Genomic DNA, 11055 nt, shown 5'->3' on the forward strand with positions numbered 1-11055 from the left:
CTGGCTAACAGAGCTGTTCACGTAAACATTTTTTACCCTGTCAGTAAAATTACCAGAGTTAAACTCTTAGCACACTATCTTTACACGGTACAATTAATTACCTTGTATTCAAACACCAGCTGCCATGTTGTGCTGATCCTGTGCTAATCACCTGAAACAGAGGAAGTTCACCTGCACACACCAAATGCAATGAGAAAAGATTTTACTGCTTACTGATCAGGTGCTCCTGCTGCAGCAGGGGGGTTGGACTTATATTTAGAGGCCCCTCCCAACGCCTGTGATTCTATGACTCTTTCTATGATTCTATGATACTGAATAAGCAAGATTTTTTTATATCATGATTAACTAGTTAACACAGAAAGGAGATTCTTGATTAGCCAGTATTTACCTACCCCTAAACATGTTACTATATCACAAACAAAATATAAAAGCACATTCTTAAATCAGCACTATCAACAGAACCTTAATATAATCCAACTACTTGCACTGTACTTTGGCATCCTCGGCACATGACTTGTGCCATAACTCTCATATTCAATGCCCTCAACATCTGGCCCAAGTGATATTTCAGTTAAGGGAACTGGTTTCCCCAAACAACCACTTATATTTGGGCAAATAATAATTTTTAGCGTTCTTTGGTCTTACTGGAAATTTCTAAATCAACCCTATTTACAGGCCACTTCTGCAGAAGGCAGTTCATGCTTTTCCCAAGCACAGCTGGTCAAAGCTGTATCTTCTATCACATTTTCAAACAATTTGTATATTAAAAAAACCAAACAGCATACAATACAGGAATATATTGTAATGCTATTTACCGGAGAGCACCTTTTTGGCAAACATCAGGTATTTCATTACAAGCACTCTGAATATAAATTGGGATTATAACAGCCACGATCTCCCCATTATTCCAAGCTTTTAACAACCCTAATCCTTCTCAACACACCAGAAATCCTGCTGAGAGCAATTTCTCCCCCACACAGGACAGAGATTTTCCCTTGCTCTGGGCAGGCCCGTGTGTCAAATCCATTCCTGAACACAGTTTCTCTTTTTTATTGTGAAGAATTTGTTACTGTTTGCCGTTTCTTTAAAGTGTATCTTGAGAAGCTTTTCCATAGCGAATACAACAATAACACCCCTGACTTCTTCCACTGCTACCACTACTGACAGCTCTTCCCCTAGCTGTTTTGTTTTGATAACAAAGATACTTCACCAGGTTCTTGTTCCTGGCCTCCTTGTTTGAAGGCACACAATTCCAAACCAACTGCAGATCACATCAACACTTGCAGAAACAGGTTTTCACTGATCCTTATTTTGAAAGCCACATTGTCCCCTCCTTCTCTGGCTGCCTCTTCGGACTTTTTTGTAGCTGTTGATTCCAAAGAATAAAGGTATCAGTTTTATTTATGTGGCAGATGGGCTGGAATAATAATCAGATCCTCAGGCTTCAAATTATTCAAAACATGAACTTTTACCTGGAAGAGAAGGAGGCTGCTTGGAAAATAATTCCTTTCCCCCAAAGGTTTGAACTCTGGATGCTTTTGCAGAGTGCAGTGAGAGAGCTGCCAACCAACTACTGTCACTTCCACTCCTTACGTTACAGCTCTGCACCCACACAGCAGCAGTTCAGAATCCTCACCCACAGGCTCTGCTTTTAGAGTGCTGCAGCACCAGGAAACAGCAGGGCAGGTGAACAGGCCCCACACACTAACTGGGAACAGAAATGCTTTGCCCAGCTCCTTCCAACTGGGCAGCGAGGCAGCACAGAGCAGGAGCTGAGGACACATTTCACCCAGACAACATATCTCCACCACACTGAGATGAACCTGCCAGCAAACAGGGACACCCAGAGAGCCCAGGTGTGGGCAGTGCTGGGTCAAGCTGGGCCATGACACCTTCTAGCAATGTCTCTACAGTGCTCTTACCTACACCAGGAGTGACTAACTGTGAGCATTCACAGAAAGAGCCAAGCACCCAAGCAACCCGTGCTTTTGCACAACAGCATCAACAGCCTTCTCCAGAACTGGTAAATCCTCTTCCTTTTCTCTGTAGCAGCCAAACACACACCTCAGCCTTCTTCAGCTCAGCCTACCTACTTCACAGCACTGAGAAAACATGGGGTGCACTGAAGGGCCTGGTTTAGACAATTCTATTATCAACTAAAGCAAAACAATTATTTTCACATCGATAATTTAGATTCTACCAACACATAAAACAGGCAACTAGGAACTCACTTAAAAGAACACGTCAAACTTGCATATACCACACTTATTTTATCCACCTCTATACACAGTCAAATTTAGCCACATTCACCAATTCAACAAGTGAGGGATATTCACCAAGCCAATTAAATGTCTTTCATAATCATTCCATTGGAGAAACAGGACAGATTGGGTAACTAAATTCACACATATTGCAACAGCCAACTATTCCAATTACATTGCTATTACTTAACATTTACACCAGGAGAAAGGAGTATGCTATATTAGTAAAATGCTCTCATAAAATTCTGCAGCAAGGTTCAAAACTTGTCAGAGTATTTTCCCTGCTCGTTGCTACTAAACACAGACTAGAAAAAGTGTTTTCCACAAAACAGAAAGAAATCTTTCCTGCCAAGTAAAGAAAAAGTCTTGCTGGTTATTAAAAAGCATTATAATACTTTCCCCTGCGCCTGTTAGTTGCGTCAGAGGAACAAGCTCTAAATGCTATTCAGGAAGCCACTAATTTGATTATTGATAATGCCACAATTTGACTTTATGCAGATTGCCATCGCTGTTCAAAGGGAAATTTGTTTCTAACTGGTCACATCTCTGCTTTCCCCAGAAATCCTATGTTGTTACTCTTTCAACATGCACCTGCTTCAGCAAACTGACATCATCTAGACTGGAGAAAAAAGTAGCTTGGTGGGGCACATTTTTTTATCATTTTGGGTTACTCGATAGGCATTTCCAAGTATCAGACTGAAGACAGAGATATGGTTCATACTCTGAATCTACTTTGGTAGGAAGGAGAAGCAGTGTACTTGTTTTAGACTAACCTTTCAACATCTACCTGGTGTGACAGAAGAGCTACAGATGGTGCAGTAACACAGACAGGACCACCCTAAGGCATTAAGCTGCTGTGCCCAGGCCAGGCTGGAAGCAGCCTACGTGCTTCCCCATTTGAGAACACCTGCAGAAGCCAATGCAATCTGAAATTCATATTTGCTCTCAGAAATTAAAGATTCCACTTCATTTACTAGAGACTCAGCCAGGATCCTCCTTCCAGTACCAGGAGGTACAGGACTGTTGGTATTCTTTACACTTATTTAAAATAAATGACAGAGCTCTCAGCATCAGACAAAACTTCCATTAAGAGTCAGAAGTCTTCATTTCAGATCCTTCAAAACATAACACAGTATCAGTGATCCACTGTCTTTATTTAAGCAATGTTTTAAATAATCTGAACTTCTCATTTCTACAATCTGTTACCACTACTTTGCCACAGATGTAGCCTAGGAAGCCAATTCTCATTTACTTCAGAATGATCTCACTGAAGCAGAGATCACAGCTACTGGGACAGTATCTGTCACATGTATTTCATTTCATTCAGTAGATTTATACCATAAAAGACAAAAAAAGACACAAACCCCAAATGTTAACATCCTTGCCTATCCCCATTCAAATTTCTAATTATGACAAATTAGATTCCCCTGGCATCTGCACAAGTTAATGTATTCCATGGTTAAAATCTATTATTCCTTTTCTATCCACTAGTCATTACTTTTAAATGAACTACACAGAAAGTGTTGGTAATTACCACCACACAACAGCCCTGCAAATCTTTGTGTCAGGGATCTAGTTACTCAGCCTGAACATAATGCTTTAAAGCTCACTTTCCAACAGGAGTAAGAAGTAGTTTGGCTTCACCTTTCAAGTTCATGCAACTAGATTTGTGATAGAGGGGGGAAAAAGTAGGAACAAATACCCAATAAAGCCTGTTTTAAATCTAAGCATAGAAATGAGAAGTTTTATATCAACAGCAAGTACTACTAAAAGAATGCCAAAATAGATGATGCCACCCCCTAAGGACTATAAAATACACACACAGACCTTCCACAGCACGTATCTCTAACAGAGGGCAACCAGGTTATCACAACTAAGCTGGTTAACAGCTAACACACCTCCATCAGAAGTCCTTTGACCCTCATAAAAATTAAAAAAAAATACATATTTTTGTACTAATGATTTTAAGGTAGGAATAATCCAAGTAACCATCATTTAGGTATGCTATGGGATATTTATATGCGAGGTCCTAAGTAAGATCTTAAAGTATTGTCAATGAGATAATACTTAATGAAAACTACAAACCCAAAGAGACAAATAAGAGAGGGTGTTTACTGAAGTCTAGGACAGAAAGGCCAAATAAAATTGCAATGGCAAGTAAGGAGCCTTCAAAATTACTGGAATTTTTTTGAAGACAAGTGCTGCTAATAAGGCCCTTAACACAAGCTGTTACTTACAATGTTCATAAATAATCCAATAAAAATTGTTTTATGTTAGATAAGCAAGTTTATTCTATATTAACGTTTTCCCCAAAGACGTAAGAAAGGTCAGCTACCACAATACTTTCTCTGCCTTCACCAATAAAATATTAATGATTATTCTTTCCTGTTCTCCTTCCATGACACATCACTTGCACCAAAAACTACATGAAGCTTCACTACAGTTTAATTGTGATAAACACCAAAATGTAAGCAGAAAGGTTGTCCAGAACAATTAATTTCATTTTTTAAAAAAGTTTCTTCCTATTTAATGCTTTTCTGAAAACTGAAATGCAGTTATATTTATATGAAATAGTGTATTTCCCTTAACAGAAGAAATAAAAGAAGTTAAATCAAAACTTGAAACAAAACATGCAATAATTCATAGAAGAACAATCAACAGTGAGGTAGAGAAGAGTCACTTTATTTTGCTACATATTGTGACATTCATTCTCTTAAAAATAAGAACATACAGAAACACCAGGAGCTCCCTACAAAGAGAATGAACTGCAGTTGCAGGACAGGCTCCTGGTCCTGCTGCTCCATAACCCAAAGGCCATGTACATGGGGTGATATCTGCTCTGCTGGGCTTCAGAAGGAGGGCACAGTCCCACAGGACACCATTCCAAAGCAACATGAAGCAGCACTAGATTAAGAACAGGGCAGAAGCAAATCTGCTAAGTGTGAGACAGCAAACTAGTTTAGCAGAGCAACCCTGCCGAGCTGCCAGAGCTGGGAGCTGAAGCCTGTCAACACTGAGGCAAGTTCAACCAACCTGCTGACATGCCCAGACAGAGACTGCTGCCTTGCCAGCCTATGGGTCTTTCCTATCACTGTAGGTCAAATCTTATTTTGCAACAGAACTGCTTCTCTGAAGTTCAAAGAAGCTGGAGAAGGTATGGAGTGAGTACAGGTAATGTTACCTACAGGCTGAGCCCAGAAACTGCTTCTTAACGTGCAGCTCTTCATGAGCTCAGTTTCAACACAACCTCTACTGTTTGTTTCCCAACAAATTGCAATACTCCTGGTAAAGCTCCTCAATATCCCGAGTAATACATATGTTAATATATGTGAAAAGAACTGTTGTAATAGCAAAAAGTTGCTTTTACCACATCATCAACTCGTAAGCTGAAATTTTTTTTCCAGGTTACTCACTTTTAGTAACATTCCTCTGCTTTTTGCAGTAGATGCAAAGTGCAGTAAGAGATTTAGAAATAAACACATTAAAACCAGAGCATACTCACAGACAGAGAGACAAACTTTTATCACAATTTTAAGTCAGCTTTTTCCACTGTTCTCTTCTGAAAGAGCTATACTATTTGACTAAAGCACTCTCTTCAGTCACCCTGACCAGGCAAAGGGAAATAAAAAAACCACACTGGTCTGTTAGCAATCCTGAGCAACAAATATATAACTGCTGTGCATGTTCTTGTCTAAAAGGCAGGGGAGACTAAATCAGAATTTGCTTGTGCTGCACAAGTAATGCATCTCAACAGAAAACGTTTTGTTATTACAGAAACCAAATATCAAAAGCCTACACAAAAAACTACGTCCTAGTGAGATGGTAAGGGGTGAATATAAAACTATGCAGCATTTTAGCTGTCCCTCTCTTGTCTTGGTGGAAAGAAAAAAAAAAATCAATTTAATAACCTGATATTATCTAAAACCTCTATGGATTAGCCCACAGTTGGAAATGCTGTCCACATCACTGATGAAATTAAAGGTCACTATCAAATCTTTAGGGAAAAATGTAAGTGATTTATAGAAAAGCACATTTCCAAAAAGAAAGCTGCCTTGATTCCTGAATTAAAAAGAGCTTATCAGAATTGTATTATATCTCATTTTTCCCAACAATCCAAATGCACATCAAAAGGTAAAACAAAGGTAACAGATAACAAAGTGGGCTTTCCAGAACTTTTCTGACATTTACTTCCATTTTGCTAACAAAAAACATCAGTCAATATTCAAAGCAACTGCAAAGTTAAAACAACCATTATATATTTTCATACAAAAACAGCAGAAAAGGTGTTATGTATATGCTTTTCTACATGAAGCTAAACATAGATACACAGATGAGCAGCACCAATTACTAACTCAAACTCTTGGTCCCCATGTAAAATGCAGATGCAGTTATGGAAGATCATTTTAAAAAATGAATGCAATCTACACAAACCATATCCCAAAGCTAGCTCAAGAGGTATATTTTTGCAGTTAATTTTTAATGAATCATCAAATCTTCTATTTCATATGTACAACTTTCGTTCCAATTTCCTGCTTTGCAGCGGATTAACTCACAAGGCAGAACTAGTGCTTTAAGGCTTTTTCACCTAACAGGACAAAACACAATACACAGTCATGGCTTCTCTATTCCTCGGAGACATTTTCAAAACTACAGAAGCAGGTATTCTCTGATTTAAATAAAAAGGACTAAAGCATTTAAGACTTCAAAGTAGCTTTCTCCATGATCCCACATGGAACCCAGCGACAGGCAAGACTGCTCCATGTATGACATAGAGCTATTGGCAAGACTGCCCAACAGATTTCAGTGTGCATAACCTTCTGTAGATGACAGCACAGATGTTTCTTTTAGCTGAAACATCCTGACCTGTCCATTCCCCACACACGTGCAGAGACACTCACAGATCCGTAGCAGTGAAGGATGGCAAGTGCTGCTGACAGTGGTATCCATGGAGCTGTGAGGACTCACTGAGGGGCTGCAGTCTTTCAAAGATTAATTTTGCATTAAAGAGTGGTTAAAGCATTTTATGATTAAAAACACTGGACTATGAGAGAGACAGACAAAAAAAAAAAACACCACTCAAATGCACAGGGCTGAAGCAACTATAGAATTCCTAGTCATTCTATTACAGCACATTTGATTATTTCACAAAACCCACAAAAGTATTAAATCAAAAGAAACACAAGTACGTGACAAAAGCATCCATATGATCCTCATTCAAATATCTGTGGGGTTTTTTTCACACAGTATTTATAACTCTAAACACTTCACAGTGTAAACTCACTGACAGACAATGCAAGATTCTTCCCTGGACTTTGTTGTTCAGAACATGAAAGAGGTCCCTGCCTCTTTTAGGCTACTAAAATCAAAGCGACTAGCTTGATTTGCATTCCCCTCCATTTCTTGCAATAGACACAGAAGAGAGTAATGGTTAGTGGATCAGTTTCATATATTAAAGCTTTCTGGTGCTTTGGATTTTTTTTTCTTTTTTTCCCCAAGAGCAACTGAGGTAACTCCTACTTCTAAAAGCTGCAATACATATTAATTGCAATGTATGATAGGTCAATTACAGACTGCCTGACCTTAACAGCTGCTTTTCGGGCTTGACTCTTATTGAAATCAACTGAGTCAGAAAATTATGAGCAACTCCCACAACATATTTTTAATCCTAATTGCTAAGAAACTATGGCAAGTAGACACATGAAAGAAAAACAGCTTTGCTGGCCATCTGAATTAACAGGATCATTTTACAAAAAAGTAGATATAAAGACACTGTATTTCTCATAAAGAAGAAAATCAGTATGCTGTGATGACAAAATGACGTCCTTGTGTGCCTCAAAACCCTTCACAGCCCTAAGCAACAAGACTCTGAGGGGACCCTTCCTACTCTGTTTTCCTCTCTCAAAATGCGGGTACTGTTAACACATCTAGAAAGATAATTTATCATGTGAATACTCTTTAAAAAACAAAGTAAGATTGGGAAGAACACAGTGCTCTCATTTCCTTTTTTATCAGCAGCATGGATCTACCCCAACATGGTCTTCCACTGCATGAATCCAGCCACAAACGTAAAATTTTTTTGAATTTTAAAATCTCTAAAATATTTAAGTTAATTAACAGTGTTTGGAACTTCTCAGCACCCCTTGAAAAGCATTCTCACTGGCTCTGGTGAAAAGTAGTTTCCAAAGATCAATAATGCAGGAAGCAACCCAGCCAGCCATTACACATCCCCTCTCAGTTCAGAAAGCCATTATTTATTCCCATAAGCTCTAACTCCCTCCTATAGCAGGCAGACACAGACACAGGTCCTTATCTTAGTGGAAAGTAGACCTCGGGTAGAATAGCATGATGGGACAACATCTATAAATGAAATCATTCCACCAGGCCTGTTCGTTTCAGAGATGCACATACTAAATTCTGATGGGCTACATATGGAGCTGTAACACAAGCACACAGATCTAATTTTTGTAAATGTTAACCAACGTAGTTGTCTCCAAGAACTTCATCTGACAACCTCCAAGGCTGAGAATTTAAAGGTCAGAAGACGGGCGTCTTGTGGCAATATATACCCCAACTCCCCAGTTACCTGCAGAATTCATAGTGTAATATGAAGAGCTTTAAAAAAAGTTTAAATTATTTTTTAAGAAGAAGCCCAGTTCTACTTGAAATTCAAGTAGTGTTCATGCAAGCTCTCTACTGTTATTCTCCTTTGCAGTTACTTCCCACTAAAAAGAGCTAAAATCTTCTCTTTCTCATCCTGTGATATTTGCTATTCTATGACAAGGTATTATCAGTGTTATGTTTGCCCAGCAAATGCCTTCAGCACTATAGAAGTTTCTACTATTGCAGAAAGAAATAATGTCTCTAGTTTCGAGTTCTTGATAAACAAATATGAAGAAATGCACTCCCTTGTATCTGGGTTACATTTTGTGCACACACTTGCACAGAAAGAGAAGTATTAAAGTAGCTTCGAGGAAATTCATTTTAGGTCATCAATTTTAAGGTCTTGATTTGCTGGGAGATTAAAGAACAGCAAAAGCCACCAGATGGATTCAAAAGGGCAAAGGGAAGTTAAGTGTCTTTGAGCTATATCCTGCCTTGTTCAATTACATTATTATGCAGGCAATTCTAATCAGGCACATGGCAATGTTCTTATATACATGCTTAATAAATGCCCCATGCATTTGTTTATCAAATAGAGTCAATCAGCTGTCCAAGCTCTGAATGACACACTGTTCATAAATTCGTGAGTACATACATACTCACTTCTTCATACATCACTCCCCCTCAGGGTGTGGCTGTTTAAGTGAGGCTTTTAATTGCCGTGAGAGGTCAAGTCAGAAAAGTCAAGCATAGGTGGCAGCTACAGCTGTCTTCCAGGATAAGGTGACAAAACAGTGATGACCAAAGTGTGAGGAAGCTGCACCCATCCCTAGGGAGCTGTTGCTGCCATGCTACATACAGCAAAGGCTTTAGAGACAGGATTGATTGCTCACTCTTTGGGGAAACTGAGAACAACAGTACAAGTGGAAATCTAGACATGGGATGAAAATCTTTTCACCTCACGTTCATCAACACACTGTGAGACAAGCACCTCTCCACTGAACCATGAAACAACCTCCACACTCCCCCAAAACTTCTCCTGAACTCCATGAAGGAGTCAGCAGAGTGATCATAGCAGACAATACTTCTTTAACAGTGTGAGATCCAAGTGAGCACACAAATCAGCATCTGTTTGGTTTGGGGAATTGGAGAAGGCAGCCTGAAAAGCCACTGTTCACACCATACCCCTTTCATTACTAGAAAGAAATGTGCAGGACAGTCATACCATAGCAGTTCTGATGGGTAAATACACTGCTCAGGGCATCAGGATGCAAGGGACAGATTTCAAAAAATATATACTGAGAAAGTAAAGAACTAAAACAACAGTCATGGTGCAGCACAGTTATATACTCATTTTTATCGTTTAAATTGCTACGTTTTAATTTGGTAGAAAGAATAACAAATATCTAGCTAGATTTTTTACAATCTGGCCAATAATAACAAAACTGATGAGAAAAGCAAGGGTTCAGAAAATCTGTTCTATTTCCAAAAACAATTACTAATCCACACCTCAAAGCTGCATGACAAAAGAAATGGAGATCCACACAACCAAATATTTATGCTCTTAAATATAACACACCTCTAAACTAAGCATTTCAGACACTCAAAAGTTTTCTACAACTGTTAGGCACATCTTTTCAGCTTGCCTGTAACCTCTGGACAGTGTTAAGGCATCTTTGAAAACTCCGCTTGTTGTCTTAAAGGGAATGATGACTGGAATTACAAATCAGGAGATAGGACCAGCTGTGCATGCAAACTTTCTCCATCCACATCTCTTGTTACTCATATAACTCAAATACCATATATATAGAACAGTAGCCTTTTTATTTTCCTCATAGAAATAGTTTTGTAAAGTTGTCACCTATTTACTCAGACGATTTATTAAAGACCTCACAAAGCTTTTATTAACTAGCACATTTTTAGTTGACAGACACACAGGATTACCTCCCCCTTAGTTGTTCCCCCTTCTCCCAATTCATTCGTTTAATACTTCAAGTTGAAAAGGAAGAAGTTTGAACATGATTAGACAGAAAGAGCTGCTACTGAGAAGGTCTTACAAAGATAAGCCTTATCAAACTTTACAGCAGTTACAAACACAAGAAGGAACATATGGATCACTTTCATTTACCACCAAAATACATTTTTATATGCATTCAACCCCAAACATTACACAAGAGTATTAGGAAAGAAAGTG

The sequence above is a fragment of the Chaetura pelagica genome, unplaced genomic scaffold (genome assembly GCF_000747805.2).
Source record: "Chaetura pelagica isolate M959 unplaced genomic scaffold, ChaPel_1.0 scaffold47, whole genome shotgun sequence".
NCBI classification, from domain to species: Eukaryota; Metazoa; Chordata; class Aves; order Apodiformes; family Apodidae; genus Chaetura; species Chaetura pelagica.